The following is a 21,176-nucleotide window of genomic DNA, read 5'->3' as shown; positions in this document are numbered from 1 at the left end:
TGGTTATAAATGTCACGCTACTTTATGTAGTCGTAAATACAAATAAAATCTAAGTATTTTTAACTATTTGTTTATTCGCTCTTCAATTGGCGATCGAATACACAGATTTGACGGCTATTCGTTTAAAATTTCGTACTTTTACTCTTGCCACTATAGACTTTCTCCCAACATTACTTTTACTTTCAATCTCATTCTTGCCGCGATGCACTTACCGCTCATACTTTCGAGTTTACCTTCCTGTAATCTATCTTCCAGCGAGTTCAGCTTCCGATTAAACTTCTCTCGCAAATAGTAAATTTTGATTTAACATTCGGTATCTATGTTTTCGGATAATTGGCACGTCGATTTCCATAAAATATACATGTACGAAATTTCTACGAGATCTCGTACTGACTTTGAGAGTCATTTTCATCTTTTGGAAGAAAAAGGAAAGAAGAGGGAAAAGAAACGTGTAAATCTGACGATCGATGATGTATATTTCAGAAGTATCCTCCGTTAGGTAACTTCTATGAACTAAATTTATCCCGACCGACTCTAAATATTCGTATCAAATCCTGATCTGTTGTCACAACCATTATTCACCACCATGAAAACCATCGTCTATATATAAACAATGTAAAAATGTAAAATATCGAAAATATTTGCCTGTAAAGCGGTTTCAACCGTGTATCCGAATTATTACTGATAACGTCAACCAAAACAACGCGTTTGTCCACCACTGTCGATATTAATGAATAACATAACTCGTGCTCTCATGTAAACTGCAAAACTATTATTAAACGATCCTTATCATAAAGATAAGCGATACGAACCGTCGAATATAAACATAACACTTCGATCTGAATTATCGATCATTCGTTGGCATTAAGATGTATGACTTGGCTTGATTTTCGTACGAATGATATACCCCATCGTGTAAGTTTAAATACGCGTGTCCGATCAAAAGGTGGTTTTGGGAAAAATGACTTAGTATTTAACAAGCAGACATCGATTTCACATCTATATATAAACTGTTGCATCTTCGGTTTCAATGCGGATACGACTGTCTTATTTAATATGTATATAGATAAACTATTTCTGTGCTACTTGGTAGCAATGGCTTCAAGTATCGAAAGTTGCGGATACACCCTTTTCGCTTAACACGGCAGATACGTGTAAGTCGCGCTTATTAAAGGTTAAAAGTATATGGTTCTGGACACTCTGGAACATCACGCACTGTATAACGATTCGATGAAAAAATCGCGTCGTGGTGCAGGAAGGGAATACGTCAGCGGATGGTCGTCTTTATTTTGATTCTAGGGCAACGCGACGTTACGACCTGCCGGGAATATACCGACGCATTATGAAATATGGCGCGTAGTCTCCGGGGCAAATAAGTTTTCGAGCCGCTAGAATACATCAGGCAACACGTGTCCCGCAAAAAGCTGAGTTTCGCGGCTCGACAATAAGTTCATGGAAATATAGTGTACCGTTGGGAGTTGGGCGACGGTATTAAAACTTTTTCATCAGTTAACGTATGGACTGAGACGTAATTCCGGTTGACATCCGGCGTATTGGTCGAACGGTATTAGTATTTATGTCAACGCACCGCTACTGGCATATCGTATCACGCGGATGCTGTGCGGATGCTTTCGAATATTATCGTAAATCGCAGATAATGTTCTCCAGCTTGTTCATCGCTTACTGTACAGCGTTATAGTTAAGATAACATTTAACGTAGTAAATTGGAAACCACGCTTTTGATTGTTAATAGGAATATTTACTTGATCTTTGGAAATGGGAAACTATAATTGGACTTTGTTCCATAATACAATAGCAAGCAAAATTCAGAATTCGTAGTCACTTACTGACACAAGTAGATCGAGAGTCAATGTACAGCTCAAAGTTACACCTTCCTGTTATGTAACTTTCTAAACGAGATGTATAGTTATCATCGAGTACTTATGCAAGCATTATCACCGCGTATATCCTATGTTTTACCTTGTTTCTATCAATCAATCGTATATGACAATACGTTACACGCGAAACGTCGTAAAAGAAGTGTGTCCAAGTTCGGAGATTCCTAGTTATTCGAGTTTTATGAGTAGTATATTATAGAGATTTGGGAGAGAAGATACTTCTGCACGATGATATTGTGAATTCTTTAAAGCGAAGAAGGTGCCAACGACGTACGTCTGTAGCATCGTAATTCTTACACAAGACGTATCTTCGTTAAAATATATTCTTCGCTGTAAAATATTAAAAATCGGAGATGATCCTGATATATCCGTAAATATTATTGGCATACCTATTTCCATTCGATATAATTCGTACAAATAAAGTTTTCCCATGTATATATATTTAAAAATACCGAAGATATTCAAAGTAATCAAAATTATTGGACTTGTATTCGCATATATGTGTTATGTATATGTGGAGATGGGATGTTTAGTTCGATTAATCAGCAATATTCGTTCCAGTTCGCTGATTCAAATTTCAATCATGATACCGATTCATATTGGTTTCAAACGGGATTTATGTGAAATCTTATTACAGTGGAGGAATGATCGCTATAGCTTAGAAATTGTTTCGCGCTTATAATTACAGTGTTTTACACTACAATGGTATGTTATATAGTAATTTAGTGTTAATCGCTAAATAAGAAATTTTTGATTAGTCTAGCTCTTCCGTTTGCAGTATCCGGTTACTAGTTCTTAGATTATATGTCAAACAAGACTTGCAATCGTTATGTGTATACTGTCATAGAACCTATCTACTTGCTTGATCCATAATATATGTATATATATAGAAGTGAAAGGATTAAATAGGTTCATCCTCTACTTCTGATTGTAGTATCTATATTTCAATGTCTTCATCCTATATATCATCTCTTCATATACTTGTGTCTATACTTGTAATCTGATATCCGTTCTTCGCAATTCCATTTATTTCCACTAACAGGAAACGCGATAGAAGAAACGAAGAATAGCTACCTATAACTTATGACAGTTATACTGGATATTATTCTTGCGTAACGCTGTACAGTTATGCTTCGTAGCTACGGCATAGTGGGTGGGTCATAAGTCGCAGACGATTTTCTCCTATTTTGTGACCACTTCTCTTACCCTGTATTATTCTCCCCCGTATTTTTATTCCACTGCTCTTTGTTTACTGCTGCTCTCGTTTCTCTATTTGTCTCTGTTACGACGTTCATCTTCCTTGCCGTTCTCTTCACACCTTTTCGCTTCTTTTGCCGCCATGTAGAAGGATTGGTCCTAGGCTACAGTAAAATTGTCTTCAACTTATAACAACTCCTACGAGGCCATAGTGCGACATACTCCTATCGCGAATTGTAAACGAACACAGGAAAAATCTCCCAGTTTCAAATTGAATCACTTTGCTCGAAATTACAGGGTTAGAAAACGTCAAATCTGTTTGAACGAATCTTAGATCTATTTAGTTAGCGAATCTCGATCGATGCAATATGTATACTGTCCTGTTTTATTTTAACGGACAGTCTTTGTATAAGATTTCACATACCAAAATCCTTTGAATTATCAAAAGAATCGATTAGTAAAAATTAGCATGTATAATACCTGTAAACATAACACAGACTACTAACATTTAAACTAGAAGTAAATATCATTAAAATTTTTCTTTTACTTGGGATTAAATTTTATATTTTTAGAAAAACGATTATCGATGTGTTTGGTTCCTGATGTAAGTATTTTGGAAATAACGCAGTTTACGCATTTGTCCCTTTTATAAACAGCGATAAAACCTGACTGCAAAGCTCGTGCAAGCGGAACTAAATTTCTGGCTGCAAACGTGCGTATTAAATTTGTCGTATAAAACCAGGAACCTCCCTTCCAAGTTTTTTATGCTGAAATTAGTTTTTGTTTCAAAGCGCGCAGCATACCGCAACTTACAAGAGCAACATTCATTCAGCCGTAGAATCAAATTTCTAGGAAGCATAGCCGGAATACATAAACCAGTGTGCTTGACTTTTATTAGTTGTTATACAACACATGTACAAAGAATAGATGCGAGTTTCAACAATTTTATTTATCACAATTCCTTGTACGATAACTTTAAAAAATTGTTTAAATTACTTTGAATTATGAAACTGTTTCTGTTATCTGTATCTTTTGTACACCTCGATGTTAATGCTTGTACAAAAATATATAATAATATTATATGCGATTATCGGTTAACTTGTGTTGTTTGCGATATCTTTCTTAATCCATTGATTCGCTGTTTGCATTTTAACTGGAATGACGTTTGTCAGTCGTTCGGATAATAGGAGATCGGGGGGAGTTCGGTAAATCGGAGGGCATGAACTAAAATTTCATTTCAATAGATGGACTTTGGATAAATGGGGTTCGGGCAAATGGAGTTGGGATAAATGCAGTTCGATTGTACCATTTTCGTGAAACGATAGATATGTAGGTACATCTCAAAGTTAATTTTAGATTTCTAAAGTTTTTTTGAAAATCATCTCAAATGGTTTATTATTATTTATCAGGTACATAATACAACTATAGTTTTAATATTTGTAAGTATCGTTAAATTTTATCCTCTCGCGAGAAATACGCCTGGAAATTATCGTTTGTACAATAGCACTTTAGATAGAAAAACAGTTTATTACCGTTTATTACCAATTCGATTAATTAGAATCCCTAATGACTATCAACAAGTACTTTCCGTATAACAGGCTTCTGAAATTTCGTCACAAATCTACGATCAATTTCGTAATTTTAAATTTACATAAAGCTGAAAATGTTTAACTTTTTCTTAACTTTTCAGCAAACAGTTAGCACTAATTCGAAATAAGTAGAATTTCAGAGCAAGTTAAGTCGACCCCTGTACAATTTCGTAACAAGCGAATTCAACTTCAGAACAAGTACATCTTTGGTATAAGTTAAGTTGTCGAGTCACCGAGGTAACGAATTGTTGGAACGAGATTTCCTTCAATTTGGATTCTTTTACATCCTACTGTAATTTAAGCGTATAATTAAGACGTAAATCTAAGATGACGCAAGAAAGGGAGAAATTCATTTTTGAAGGCTGTGCTGAAATTAACAAAAATTGCACACCTTCGTATTTGTCGATAGAGAATGTTGTATAGTATAGTATAGCGTATAATATCATATCGTGTTATATAGTATTTGTTAATAGACAGTACCACTCAATATGCAATCTGAAAATGCATCATATAGTACGTATACCCTTAATAAATCGGATAATGAAAGTCTGGGATAATAGAAAATGGAATAATCGAGAAACCATAAAATGGAATCTCCTGGACCGTATATTGGAAACGAATCGCTCTTAATTCTTGATAGACGATACGTCAAGTTCCGTTCCAGTTTGTGAGAAAAATAGACGAACACAGAAAACGTGAATTCATATAACGTATTTCGCATCCTGTCCCGCAAATATTTGCCAGATGACGTTAATCTTTCGACCAACGAGAACAGATAAAAAACGGTAACGCGTGTCAAAACTCAGGGCGCATAATTTTCTATATCAAAAATTATCAGACGGAACTACACGAAACGGAATTAAAATTCGAAATCAATTTCGAGTGGTGAAATCGAACATTTTCCATTACGTTTCGAAATGGTCATTCGATTTTGCTCGCTATGTTCTCACCGGGATTCGATCCGCATTAAAAAGGAATATTCGCATCTTCGACTGTTCGTGTAAATATTCCGTTTAATCGGTTTACGAATAACGTCCATGAGAGGACGCAGCTTTTCGAAACGTGGATTTTTCGAATAATGAAAACGAATAAATCGTGTTTTGCGCCGACGCCACGCATCGTACATCACGGTGATTCGAAAAATATTATAAAATCGGTTCTCAAAATTGCTCGTACGCGTGCGCGTAACCGTGTAGCGCAAATGACGCGACTGATATTTCTTTCCTTTTGCCTATCAGTTTCTGTTTTATAAATCCGAGTATCGTATATTTTTTGTAATGAAATACCATTTTTTACATTACCTTGCTGGATATCCGTTGCGAAAAACAATTTGAATAAAATTTAATATTAGTTTCTTTATACAATTGTGCGAATGTTCAGCTCGCATCGCTTTTTTCATTTTCCCCTAAATGGAAAGTACCGCAACTTTTTATCTAAATTAATAAATAGAAAAGATTAGAACGGGAAGTCTAAGTCTGCGATGAAACTACTCGCGAATAACGTGCATTTATATTTGTCTTTTACTAAACCATGAAACGAGCAGATTTTGTGGTTTAGGTTTTACGGCAAAAGTTAATCTGATGAAAGTTTAGCAACAGGCGAGAACAATAACAGTTGTATGTTTATGCACGGCAGTTGTTATCCTGCAAGTAACCATCGCTCGACACTGTTACGCAAGTACAATTATAACAGCAGTTATACAGGAAGGAACAAAACATTATCATATTGAGGAACGTTGCGATGCGAGGGCAAACGTGTGCTTCTTATTAATCTCGAAAGAACTGCTTCGCTAGTTAAATTATCTTAACGCTTATCTTAATGATCAACCGGGGATAGATGTTAGCTCACAGGGCCGCAGAATGTGTCTCAAATAACAGTGTAGGACGGTTGCAAAAAAGTAATGGCGTATCGTTGACGATACGATAACCTATTGTGCGTTTTAATTGCAGTATTACAGTGTTATGAAATTTTTTCTTCCCTTTAGTCATAGAACATACTCACAATGTTTCGCAGAAAACAGGATTTGTCAAAATCTTATGTTAATTTGTTACTCGCTATAAGAAATTCAAATGTTAATTGTTATCTTTCGTTTTGCAAATTGCGTGGTTTACACTGCTATCGAATAACAATCGGTACCCACGTATGCCTCGTTAAACGAGAAATTCGAAAAATCAATCGAATAAGAAATTCGCAGGAAATCGCAAAGTGGCGATATTTAACTAAGTAACGATACTGCACTAGAGGAAAAAATTATTAGAGAGGGTGTAAAAGCACTAGTCGCACGGTGCAAGCGTAATCCGGCGACGTAAGCCATAAGAGGTGTCCGAGCCAGGGTGGCGACATTGTTTGTGAACACCGTGAGTACGCTCTACCTTCGAACAACAAGAGGGAGAGAAAGATACACCGTGCCGCAGCCACTGTTAACGATTATTGATAATATTGTCATCGAAAGGATAAACACCAAAAATACATTCTCGAAAATAGTCGCTCTCCGTTGCTAAAAGTACCTACACTGCTTCGCTTGACCTCCACCATTCCAGCGTCTCGCGCACTGACCTCTCATATTACCGAAAGCTTCGCTGCGTATTTTAAATGTATAATTTGCAGTATCGCTGTATGAAACGGTGTATGTTTAAAAAATAAAATAAGAGTTCTAAAAATAAAAAAAAGCGTAAGACCAAACAAATTTGTAAACTATTCTATCGTAGGAAGTTTAGTTTGATAATAATGAATTTAAAGTTAGTAATTGCTTACATTTCTATAAACATCTACATGCGATAGGAGCAACGCTTTCGTATCATTAATCTTACGTGAAACTTATCGAAACTCGAGATTTAATAGTTCACACCATCCGGCCACGACTTCATCCACGTATCCTTAGCGTGAATAATAGCGTGGAATCTACGAAAGTTGGTGTATGAGGTTTACCAAGGATTCGAATGGTTTACAAAAGGGGAGCGACTCGACGATGTCACGTCGGAAGAGAAGTGGAGAAAAGTGAGCCACTTAGGTTTAAGAGTGTATAACCAGCCTAGCAGAATCATCCAGAAATGCCTTTAGATACTCGTTCTGCTAAATCGCTTGAGAAGCATTTAATGAAACGAAGAGAGTGAAAGACGATCCTGCTTCTGCCACCTGTCTACGAACTTTCTTTTCAAAATGATCGAAGAGCTGAACGTGTATAAGTTGTACGACAGTTTGCGAATAATTCAGAAGTAAGTATTCCGTTGGACATCATGAATATTTCTCATTTCATAAGAGAAACTTTTATCAATTGTATCGGATATGGAACAAAATTTTTGCATCTTTCTTGCTATTCGTAGTAAAAGAATGATAAAGAAATTCTCTATGCGAAGTATATGTTCTTAAGACGTAGAGCGAAACTGGGTCTACTCAGATCTAAAAACATACGGAACAATTAGATGCAGTCCGCAAACAAATGCCCTATGATTGCCAGGTATGATCGAAGTTAATTATACTATAAAAGTAGTTCAACGATTCGTAATACGTAATCAACGAAGCAGGCTACGATAGTAGTATAATCGTTAGAAAACCTTTTATTGGTGTGATTAATACATTAAAGCATTCGAATTTGTTAAATCATACGTTAGCGAAAATAAAAGCTTCGATGATATAGTCGCGCATACTAATGAATATGAATTGAAATATTTCGTGTAAGATATGAAACGTTATATCTTTTATTTGATTGAAAATTAAGATAGGATACGAATGAGGAAGATATTTCGGTTGAACTTGAAAAATAGCAAAATAAATATTATAAGAGAATAATTTTGCTAACCAAAATAATGAAACAAAGTATTGGATTAAAATAGCCAGCAACTCGGCTTTATAATAGAATTCTTATTATAAACTGGACATAACCTACGAAGAGTAAATAAATGATTTCAAGCCGACAGAAATTCTATTCAGAATTCTATTCTAGGAACTCTGTTCTATATCGGAACAATGATCGATTTATGATTGCTATTTCCTGCGGAATAACATTGATCTTCTCGTATGATCAACATCACTTGGCATAATTCAATAATTTATTCGGTCCGTCCTCCTTAAAGGACAACAGAATTTATTTGGGAAGGGATGAATTGTTGTCAGAGAGTCAAGTGAATTGGCTGAAATCTCCGTTCACCTGTACCATTTCATATCGCACGGTAACCACGGCATGCAACAAACGAATAAAGTGTACTCAATTATGCCCTTCCTGGTTTCTACGGTCCGCCTTTTACCTCGCCCCAGTGGAGGGTTCAACCTGAAGTCGTAAGACACCGACTTTACCGGTTCAACCGCGAACTAGACGGTGAACTTGAGTGCTTGCAGAGCTCGTACCAGTGCCTATATACAGTCCTCCGGAGAGCCTTTCGAACATCCTCCCGAGCAGGAAATTAATTTCATGGGAACGACAATCGATACGCTTTCGACTATACTCAGACCTCGCATATACCTATGTTTCCGTGAGTGCGTAAATTATGGAACTCGTGGAACGTCACGGTTATCATTAATTCTCTTAATCATTGTTAACACGTTGAATTTTATATATCTTGTTTTAGTCGCGATAGATTATACTACGCTATACCATAACATTGTTTCCATCTTTTTAATCTATCGATGTCTCAGTTATTTCTCAACTCTTTTAATCTTCTATAAAAGCTGTAATAAATACATACAGAAATATAAACTTGGTAATCAAAATTGCGCTTAGAGTAATAGTTCTTAACATAAAGCGTAATACATTTAAAAAAAAAAGGGGGGAAAACAATGCGGAGAAATCGGTTTCACAGCTTCTCACTTTTTTCGATCGAAGCAAAAGCCTGCGTGGGGCAAAAACGTTTCGCCCCCGGAAAACTGTAAAATTGTTAATAAGTAATATTTGCATAATACAAGGAAATTGTAAAGCGTGTTCCTTGGGGCGAAATCGATCGTGGAAAGTCGATGGATCGAATGGTAAATTCGGTACTGGTATCTCCGTTACGGAACGCGATCGTAATTCCGAGCAGCGTGCGCCTCGTTAAAATTCGACGCGGATGCAGCGGCCGAAATCGAAAAGTTTGCAATCTGAAGGTGTATAAGAGAAATTTGTCAGGCAGACTCGAAGACGTCGAGCAAGGGGAACAATATCGTACGGTTAATTTACTCAGGCAATAATGCCCAGAATCATAAGCCCCAGGTGTTACGTCGCGAATCTTCGACCCTCGTAAACACCGTGCACAAGAGCGCAAGGACACGGAGAGACGAGGCTACAGGGTGCGAGAGAAAGGCTATACTACTGGAACGAAGCGACGAAGCTTGCTTGGAGAGGAGGAAGATGGGAGGAACAAGTAGGAGAGATAGAGAGTATAACGGAGAAACCCAAGGGTGCACCCTACTTTCCTCTCTGTTATAGTATCAGTGGGTAAAGTTGGCCGAGTGTAGTTCCGTTACGACGGCACGCGTTACTATTTTGATCTTATCTTACCCCCTGACTTTTTAACTACCCACCGTTAAGGATCTTCGTGTTGGTTGCTTTTCGCGGCAACGTTCCGTTCGGAAGTTTTCTCGTCGGAGAGTTGTTAGAAAGAACAGTACGCGTTATTTCGCGGAGAAGATATTACATTTATCTTATTGTTTCGCGTTGGTTCAGCTATCGATAATATTGAATTTTGTTATAATGAAATTAGCGATAGAAAATTAGAAGATTAGATATTCGTTTTATTTTCCAAGTAAACATGTACTTATGTACGTTTATAAATTTAAGAAAGACGATTTGCATATCCTGACTAAAATGCGACATAAAAACGGTGAAAAATATTAAATATTTTTTTACGATAACATTTACGATTCCTTCTTATTTCATGCATCTTCGTAACCCACGCCATAAGTATAAAATTCCGTCATAAATAATCGTGACGTATAATTTCTATACTTTGTATAACTCGTATACCTGACATATTTGCTATTCTTCGGGTTTCAATAGTCAGTGTCGTTGGTACGTTACGCGTTGTACCGTCGCCACGGTTTTCACGACTTTCGTGAACGTTCCTCTTCTTTGAGACAGAGCTGGAAAAAAGAACAATCGAACAATATTTGAAACAGTATATCTTTATGAAATTTTATCAAATGCGCACTAACACTTACCGAACGCTAAGCGAAAAGGAGAATTGTCGCAGTGGCGTGAAACAATGATTCGATCGAGTATCTGCTGCATCCTAATGAGTTTGACAGCAGAATGTACACACTCACCAAGGAGATTGGGGTAACTTGCAGTTCTTGACCAATGTTACACTGGTCCTATTATAGAAAAGTTAGAAAGGGCAGGGACTCGCACAGAGAGGATAAATGTTTAGTAAGGAGGATGCAGTAGATGGAGGTAAAAGGTGTATAGCGATTTCCCTGTGCGCCTCCCTCAATTCCCAAGGCTAGTTTCCATCTAACTTGACGCAACACACCGGTAATTTGTATCTGACCGGGCCTGCCGTTCTTCCTTATCATTTTTTATAAATGGTTGATAGGCTCAGTAACGCAGGACGAAAGTAGAAAATGGACGTGAAACACCTTGTTCGCGCGAACTTTCCCTCCTTTCTCGCAAGAAAACTCGTTGACATCATGTTCTATGAGATGTCCGAAGATAAATATGGTACTTCGAAAACGTTTCAGAGCTTTTGCGTCAGAATATCGAAATTTGTCATGGGACTTTAATTTTTCTACTAGAATTCCGAAAATTTTTTACAATATTTTTAGAATTATAAATCCCTTTGTTGAAATTTTTGTAATAATTAATGCCTAACTTTTTACAAAGAAATTCTTGAAGCTACTTCTCTTTATCTTTTATTAATTTAATAGATGTGTAAAACAGCAGATAATAATGCCATTAGTCGTTGTTACAAGTTTTAAAAGATATCTTAATAAAGATAAAGAGTTGTAGAGCGTAGTCTTACGGAAGGTGGAGGACGAGTTTGTAACTTTTATCCGAGGACTGCTAATGGATTCATCTGTATGACTTTTCGTAGCAGACTCTTGCTTGAGAGATATTATTATTGAACATCCAATAAGTACTCGAATCGCATGCCGTTTTCCATAGCACGAAGATCTATTCTCTTCGTTAAATTTCAATCTGTGAGACATAATTTTTATCCTATTATATTTCTTAGGACAAACAAAATGTTCGTTACTATACCATAGAACCGTCAATTGATTTAGGAATTATCTTAGATCGCATTTATCCTGAAACACCTGGTATAGAACCGATACGATACCCGCTTACAGCACACGAACTGTTCAAAGCATCGATACAGGTACAAAGGATGCCTGTTTCTGACTTTATGGAACTAAATTATGCATAACTGTATTAAAATTATCGATTAACACAGCTAGCGACTTATGAACCATGGCATACTGAAATAACAATTAAATTGAACTCGCTTTGGCCATTTTATTTGTATTTATTCGTCTCGTATCACGTGCATTATTGTCTTCGAAAACAGAGATCTCGTAAATTGATCGTAATTTAGAGAAAAATATGTCTACGCTTAGCTCCCTTTATATTACTAAGAATTAATTAAACGAATATTCCTCCAATATACATCTTATGAAATTAATTTCATATTTACCCGCGCGAAATTTCAATGCTGCGCTCCAAACATATTTAGCGTTTAGCAAACCGTAGTTGATCTAAAAATATTCGATTTTCCGCGCAATCCGCGTGTCAAGATTCCCACGAAGAGCGTGCATATTTTATAAATAGCAGTAGTAGATATTATTTAACAAATAGCAATTTACCGATAGAAATATAATTTGTAAGCAAAATTCACTTTACTTGACACTTAAATGTTTATTGTTCGAACCCAAGCATCGATATTAGTTATTGAATAAATTGTTTTCTGGCTCGTTTTGTATCGAGATCGAATATAACAACGCCATTGATGTTAGTAATAAAACCAATACAATAAATACAATAGACAGAATTCGATAAAAACTCGCATCTACATAACGAATGATGACACGCATCCATCATCTATTAAGTTCGAAAATTATAACTGTTGTTTCTGTGTTATGATGAGTATTAATTACACACATCTACTTTTAACCAGATTTATGTGATTTATATCACATAAGTCAACGTCTCGATACATCATCGTAAATAGGGTTTATAATCTAACTAGAGCGTAGGAAGAAAGGAAACAGTAAAACGAGTATTAAGTCAAAATATACTTGTAAGCAGTACAGGAAATGATATAACAAAGTAATTTTGATAAGTTTCCGAAACTTGAAAGTTCGCATCAGCTGTAATATTTCTTTTGGGACAAGAACTGCACGCGTTACGAACAAAATTAGATATTATACAATCGTGTTAGTTCACGTAACACAATTATATAATATAACTAACGTTACGTTTGTTTTTAAATTCTTAAATTTAAATTTTAAATTAGTAATAATTCAGTACGTATGTACATTCTCACTTTTATGGAAATTAATTTTAAAATATATGAAGGAAACATGTCTATTATAATTTATATCTAAATAAATGGGACATGTATCAAATATTATTAAAACTGTACAATGACAACAAAGTAAATAGTAACGTTATTGACGTTAAACTTCGTGGAAACGATATGATTTGCGTTATCGATACAGAAATATTCTTTGATCGGGGTACTGAACCAGGTTGCTATAAAAATAATAAAAATTTAGATCGATAACAATACATGAGCTCGTAGCTCATTACTAATGCCCTGTGAAGTAAAAAAATTTGTTAGTATAATGAGTTCATAAAGCACGCGATACTTATAGTATGTTTCTGTATACGTCGATACACGTTAAGTGCTGTTGAAACGCAAATATTCTAATCAATAAACCTATACTTGTGTTCACTTCAACACCTTTTTAACGTTGCTACTGCTTGGCCGATACAAGGCGCTCAAATTACCATTAACAGAGGACAATTAGAAAATATCGTGTTCTCGAAAAACACGAATTAACAAAGCTCGAACTGTTTGCAGTTTGATTGGATGCGCAGCAAAGAGGATGAATATTTGCTTGAGTTAATGGAAAAGTGATAAGAATTTCATAGATGACGTTTCGTCCAATCTACTTCTGTTTGAAGAATAAATATTGCTTAGAAAAAGTACATTTGACTATACAAAGGCACAAAATATCGAAGGTATATATTAGAGAATCATTATGATTCCTATTAATCTCCTAGCAAGATAAGTATTACTAATGATCATCGATGATTGCATCATGTTTTGCAGTCAAATATTTTGCGCCTGAATTCAAGTAAACAATTAAAGCGAAAAACAACGTTACAACAATATGGTATATGCTATAAAAAATTTTAATTTTCTTCTCTTGACACAATTTCTAAACATTTCAAAATAAATGATAAAATTTGATTTTGGTTATTAAATACGAAACATGAAATTAAAATTAACCTACTCCCGACATTTTTAGTTTGTAGATCCATCGTTCGATTTCTAGAAATTTTTCATAAAAACATTTAAATTTTAAATTAACGCTTTTAAAATGTCTTTTTTAGTGCGCCATTTAACAGAATTTGGTATCGGTTTTATAAAGGCACTCGACTTTTCATATCCACGCTCTGAACCGAATTTCTAATTTAACTTATGCTATCTCAAAAGCGTGCAAATTTCCATAAATTTATATTATCGATTGTGCGGAATCATCAGTTTAGTGCACTTGCAGTAAGAAATTAGATTACTTCAGTTAACTAATACCTATCGAAAAGTGTGATATCAGACCTTATTTGATTTCTGATCAAAGATAACCATTACGCTTATCAGGCGAAATATCTATTTATCGATCGATGTAACGACATTAGAAAATGCGTGATATTAACTTAACAAATCTACAATTTGTTTGATTCCTTCCCGGTCCGTACACCTACGTACCTATTGATTTACTTTCCTCGTCACAGAAAGAAGTTCCAATAAACTCCGATTAACTTTTTAATTCTTTTTTTAACTACAGGTAGTTGCAAATAGTCCACATACCAAACTATAGTCTGGCTTAATACAATTTCGTTTCTATATCAAATACATTACATCGAAAAAAATGTGAACGTTGACACGCTCGAAGCTTTTATTGAAACCTCGAAAATGTCTTCCTGGAAAATGTGCCATTTTGGTCGAACGATTTCAACGTCTTTCGGCAAATTCTCGTAGAATTGTTGTACTTCATGCGTGTGCAAGGAAGTCGCTAGGAGAATTGCGAGACTCGAAAAAAGCATTCTGCGAGATATACGAGACGCAATGCTTCAGGTGAACGCAAACGTTTCCGACAGGTTTGATGCCGACAAGTACGTAAAAAGGTACGCATCTTATGTTGAAACGACAAAGCAGGAGGAAGGTACAAGGGGAATAAAAATTGAGCAAAAATTGAAATGTCGTATACAGCTGCCTATGAGATGTATATAAGTATCGATTTAAAGAAAAAGATGTCTGCTCGTTTACAGAATATGTGGACTTTTTACATTACTGCAAGTTATTCTCCCGCTAGCTTCAAACACGTTCATAGAGCCGTTTATACCGCAATAAAAATTGCTTTACTGCGAGCTAATAAGATCAAGGTTCGAAATACAGTTTGAAATTCGATGTTCAAAGTTCAAGAGCGCGATATATAGTTTTAGAATGTTTTAATTTTTCGTAACGCGTCGAACTGGTCGAACATTTCGCAAATTCGAATCGTTCGCGTATGGGTCTAATAATATGAGAATACAGTCGTGTGTTCGGAAAATTGAATAAACGATATTTGGCTGCGAAATTAATTGTGTAATTTGAAAAGTAGATCAATAATTTCCGATTGAATTCCAATCCTGATTAATATTGCTCTGCTCGTTATACATTTATATTTTTACAGAGACGATTAAATTATCAAATAAATCTGAAATTTTCAAATATTTATTCGCTGAATTTTTTCTACAAAGGAAATCGAGCAGCCACAAAAAAGATATAAATACAGAGAGATTGATTACAAAACAAACAGCCCTCTTATTCACTTTTCCAGAGTGCTTTTCGTGGAAACACGTTTAAAATGCAATCAATGAATGTAACATCATACACAAACGGTCACGTGAAAAGAAGAGCAAATATCGACACAATGTGCAGCAACGTGTCGATTGACACACACTCGATCTACCACGTTATTCGATCATACGATACGCCGTGTCCGAGCAACGCTCGTCTCTTTCAATCACCGAAAATCTCAAAGGCTCTCAAGCAAGACGACCCAAGCATATTTTAAATTCCAGCTCGACCACGTGACGCGGCGACTTTAATTTCGTTCTAAAGTTACGCTCGGAAATTAAGTAAACCGATCGGTTGATCCCGCTATGTGGCCTTTGGGTTGTTCCTACGACGATGAAGCACGGGAATTAAAAAACGGTGCAATTCCGAGGAAACTCAAACTCCGACTGTGATTCGCTTTCCTGTCAACATTAAAGCGCAGAATCTGTTTCTCCCTTTACTTTAACCGTCAGATCGGAATTGGATTACCGATTTGTCTCCGATTTTCGTGTAATTAAGACATACAGAAGTATACGGGAAGTCATTTACTACGTAGAAGTTAAGAGTCGCAGTTCTTCCTTAGAAAAATAGAACGAACGTTCATAACATAGGAAAATGAAATAGAAACGCGTGTAAAAATCAAATGTAAACATATTAAATTTTAGATAAAACGAAATAGGTATTTAATCGAAGATCACAGAGACTTCTCGGTGAAAAAATACTATTGTAATTATATCGTAATCGCCACACTACTGTTTTTAGTCATGTTCGCATATCTTGGTTACGTTTGACTAATACTTGGTAAAATAGAAAGAAACGTTGTACGTTATTTCATCAAAAACGGACATTAATTCGTTTGATCAAACTCCTACAATTACATACATACATGCATGGAATACAACATGCGTATCGAAAGTTCAACGGGCGTTCTAGCGTTTGTCATCCCTCGTCGACGTAGCATGGACATCGAATTTGACGGCCGTACCTCGTGTGATTGTTCACGTGCAATACGTAACGTTCATTTTTCCAACTCTCGTTTTTTCAACCCGGGGTTTAAAAACCCGGACGAAAACCGTGGCAGTTAAGCAAACATTATTATATACATATGTGTATATACGCATATAATAGCAGTTGTTCGTCATAATATTAGAAGTAGAATCGACGTGTATGTGCATTTTGAGCATTTAATAAAACATATGTATCCAATTTAGTATTAGAAAGGTTTTACGTTTTATACCTGTCGCAAAGAGCTGAATTTCAAACGTAAATGTCAAACATAAATGCAATAACTTTTATTTAGATCGGCATATCTATCGTTATCACATATTATAAGTGCCGTCAAAATAATCCAACAGCTCTTAGCAAAATTGCAACTCAATTATACCGTTCTTTATGGATTACCTTTATCCGTTCGTGATCAGCCTTATTTTTATAACTGTCCTGATGATTTGAGAAGATTAGACAATAACGTTTCGTGATTACTCATTGGATCTCTTACTGGATAACGTTCCATCTCAATATCCTTTGCGAGAACGAAGTGTCGCGTACAGGCAGCCCTCTCTATTTTCCCAGGCCAAGGCGAACTTCTCTTTGAACCTCGTTCGTTGACGGTAAATGGCATGGCACATGAGAAACCAATAGTTGTGAACAGACTACTTACGTTGTCAACCACGTTAGATGTCTCAAGATAAATCGAGCGGTGGCTGACTTTTGTTGGAATACAAAAATTGCAACATTAACGAGTCGATAAAGAAGCAAGTTCGACAGTGAGTCAAGGATGACTTTCAAGGATCGACTTTTGCTTCCGCAACAAGAGATCAAAGAAGGAAATGGAAGACAATCAGGAATCGAGAAGAAAGGCAAAAAGAGATATTAAGAGGTAATAGGGGGAAATGGAATGAGAGAGGAGAAAAAGACGAAAGAGAGAAAATAAACGAGAAAGTATAAAAAGGACGAACAGAAGGAATTAGAAAGAAGTTACAGAAAGATAGGAATGGAAAGTAAGATATAAAAAGAGAACAGGAGGACGAAAAGAAAGGGGGGGGGGAATGAAACGTGGGATGGGAGAACTACGGAAGAGTAAAACCTAAAATAGGGAAGAAGAGAAACAAGAAGCGAGAATGAAAGAGATGGAGTCTATGTAGGACAGCGGGTTGTCAGAGCGAAGACGCGCCGTGTCGGCAAAGACGAAATAGAAAAAGATAGCGGGGCAAATAAGAATCTTGAGTCGACTTAGAACGCGGTGACATAATCGCGCGCATTCGCTCACCAAATATTTGACGTTTAAGACTATTCACCGTTTTGCGAGACACGGAGTTTTATTTCGCTTGCGTTTCATCTATCTTACAGAGCGTAGGACAACGGTAATGTCATTTGCGATCGCTTTTTAAATAAACGATGATTTAGGAAAAGATTCTAGATTAATCGTACATTAAATTAGATGTTAGTTATATCTTCATCTTTTTAAGCGATGAGAATTTCTTTTCGAAAGTGTTATTAACTGTACGTAATAAATTGAAACTTGCGTCGAAGCTTTCGGTAGTTTAGCACGAAAGAACCGGTTCTGCAAATCGAGGATCTATCGCTGAAACTGGATCTAAACGCAATCACGTATCTCCAATAAAAGTATCGCAAGTATCTGCAAGTACTTTTGGACACTTGCTGATACATATGCACAGGCGAATGTTAAATGCTTATTGCGAGCATTACAGAACGACATGCTCGGGAACGATGCACCTGAAAACTAAAACCAGTGTAATACCGGTGCAACAGTCAGCTAGTCACGACAACCACTACCGGCGACATCTCTGTTTTTGGCCCTGCCACTCTCCTTCAATCGTTATATCTCTGCTTACCTACTCGTTATCTTCTCTATCTCGCTCTTTCTTTTGCCCTCTACAAATCCTTCCGTACTCCGTTCCTCTAACTTTCTGCCCCTTTCGCCGTCTCTGTCGCCCTTTTTATCCGGCCACTTTCAGCAACTTTCTGCGTTTCTCTCACTTTCGACGCAGCTCGAGCTGCGATCGATTACGAATCCCCGCTCCGCGCTGTCGCATGTAGAGTCGTCGAATCGGATTTCAGAACGACTCACCTGAAATTCTAATTTAAGACACCCGGCAAGAGGGAACGGGATAGATACACGAATAGATGGGTAGATCGAGAAGGGGAAACGAGGAAGATAGAAAGGTTGAGCGCAGGAGCTTGGGACAGATTCTCTGCTACGACTGCTTCTCGTCCGCACGAACATCAGGCCGCATCCTCATGGCCGACGAACCGTTTCGCTTAATTGAGGGCTCGCCCGGCTACGACGTACCTCTCATACTCGAAATTCATCGAATTACTGGACTGCAACGAGACGAAACGGTTCTATACTATGACACTAACCGTCGAGAAAAACGCGACTATCATCCGTTGTTCGTTTGAGTCGGCAGTACCATCGAATTGCGTTTCGTTTCCTAGTCGATTGCTTATATACGTAAGCTTACGAAAGTATTCGAATAATTGTAGGAACTTTTTATGAATATATTGTGTGCGTTATGGGAAAAAATTTGAAATTAACGCTGTTGCGACGATAGTTAAGACTAAACTGGTAGGACAATAATTATCCACTTGAATATTAGCTTCCGAGTTTTGCATACAAAATTATATATGTGGTTTATTTGTTCTTGTAGAAACATCTCGAAGCTATTATTTACCTTGATTAGAATTGTTGGTAATAGCATAATGAACGTGTTTTTGGTTAATTGTAATATATATTATGATATAATTATATATATTTATTAATATTAATAATATTAGTTACAATATAATTATATACATATATCCAAGAGCAAAGGAAAAGCAATCCACAGACACTGAACGGTGTAGCATGCGTTCAATTTTAATAATCAAATAGAAAACATTCCCCAAACACAGAAATTGAATCATTCTTACTGCCACGATATTACGATACGTCACCCAACATTGCCAGATTCCATTCCAACTCCTAAAACTAATAACAAAACGTGCATAACGGTAATTCATTCATTCCCGGAGATCAAAATTAGTTTCGCCCTTAATAACGTGCTTGCTACTCTCGGCCTCTCCTCGCCGCTGCAATCTCACGCAAGCGATACTTCTAATTCCGCCAGTAACTCTCTCGACCAATCTCTCTCCCTCGTAAATACAAGTTACACGATATTTTCTACCGTAAGCCAGCGTAAACAGCGCAATTCGAACTCCTCCATTTCGTAAAACGATGTATCATACGTACGGTACGTACGCGTATTACGAGGTTCTCGCGCGATTTTCCAACTGCTCGTCGAATGTTGCGACGCTGTTGCACGAGCTGACTACTACTGCCCATGGGAAAATTAAGCGCACCGAATAAGTTTCTATCTCTCGACCGAGCCGCGCCTCGTTGAAAGTTCGTCATAATTAGCTTCAGCAGCGGGCAGAACCTCTTCAACGAAACCAGATCATTTGCTCGTTCGTCTATTCTGGACCAGCGGCGGGGAGAACTGATCTGGAGTATATCTGGTCGTGTCTGTGTTCTCGGTGTTCGGCGAATCGTTGGCGCTAGTTCCTTTATGGCTGGAAGTGTTCGTGCATGCAAGATTCGGACCAGTATTCCAACAAAGTGTTCTAGCGTTTAATGTTTGCGCTCGCTGTACCAGATGTGTCGCACGTATACGTATGTCTACGTATGTATACATGTATGTACGTGTTTAAATAGGCACGTGTGCATATATTTATTCATACGTGTGGATCTAAAAGCGGAGAAGGGCGTGAGCGCAAGATATGGTCCTGCGCGTGTGAACTAGTCCCGTTTTTTTGAAACGAAGCCCGCGGCATCCTGGCATCGGCTCAATCGTCAAATGAGCCCGATTCCAAATGGCTCGCAGCTAGTGCTCTTGCCACGTGCTCTTTATCACCGCACCTCTTGCATTCGTGTTGTATTTCCATGACCCCGGGCAGCGTAGGCGCGCGTTCAATTGTCCTACTGCGACTCGTTGTTGTGTACGTACAATGGTAATGTTGCCCTCTGATTTTCTTTCGTCGACCCCGCGGGTCCGCTGACCTGGCTCTCCATCTTCTACGTAAGGACTGCTTTGTTAATGGCTCCATTCCTCCTCCCTCTTCCTTTCTCTCTCTCTCTCTCAATCTCTCTCTCTCTCTCTCACTGCTTCTCTCCTTAAGACTGGCCACCACACTGTGGCTTGAATAATTCGTGAATCGCAACTACGGACAATTTCGAGCTTCGTGAGGACGTCGTTAAGGAGCTCGCCTGTGTTTACGTATATTTTTTCGTATTTCCACTTCTTCTTCCTCTCTTTTGCTTTCTGTTCGTGTTGGCATGACTGCTCTTTCTAATTGGTGCTGTGGCCAACTCGCAACGATGTGCTTGTGTCATTATGAAACGGAAACGTTGTTTATTTGATGCTTCGCTCCGTTAGGTCTCGAGGGATACCTTGAGGAATTAAATTAGTTGCCACGGGAGA

At 37.2% G+C, this 21,176-nt stretch overlaps 1 protein-coding gene across 1 annotated transcript in view; it reads right to left on the bottom strand.

The window, feature by feature from the left end:
* LOC117160516 (glutathione S-transferase 1-1-like) overlaps positions 1-18,748 on the bottom strand; it is a 157,410-nt gene extending 138,662 nt beyond the window's left edge. The window contains exon 1 of the mRNA XM_076624910.1: positions 18,552-18,748. The gene's annotated coding sequence lies outside the window, so the exon portion shown is untranslated. The remainder of the gene's footprint in view (positions 1-18,551) is intronic.
* Between the last annotated feature and the right edge of the window lie 2,428 nt (positions 18,749-21,176).

This window comes from Bombus vancouverensis, chromosome 15 (genome assembly GCF_051014615.1).
Source record: "Bombus vancouverensis nearcticus chromosome 15, iyBomVanc1_principal, whole genome shotgun sequence".
Taxonomy (NCBI): Eukaryota; Metazoa; Arthropoda; class Insecta; order Hymenoptera; family Apidae; genus Bombus; species Bombus vancouverensis.
This window is presented reverse-complemented; position numbering and strand designations above follow the sequence as displayed.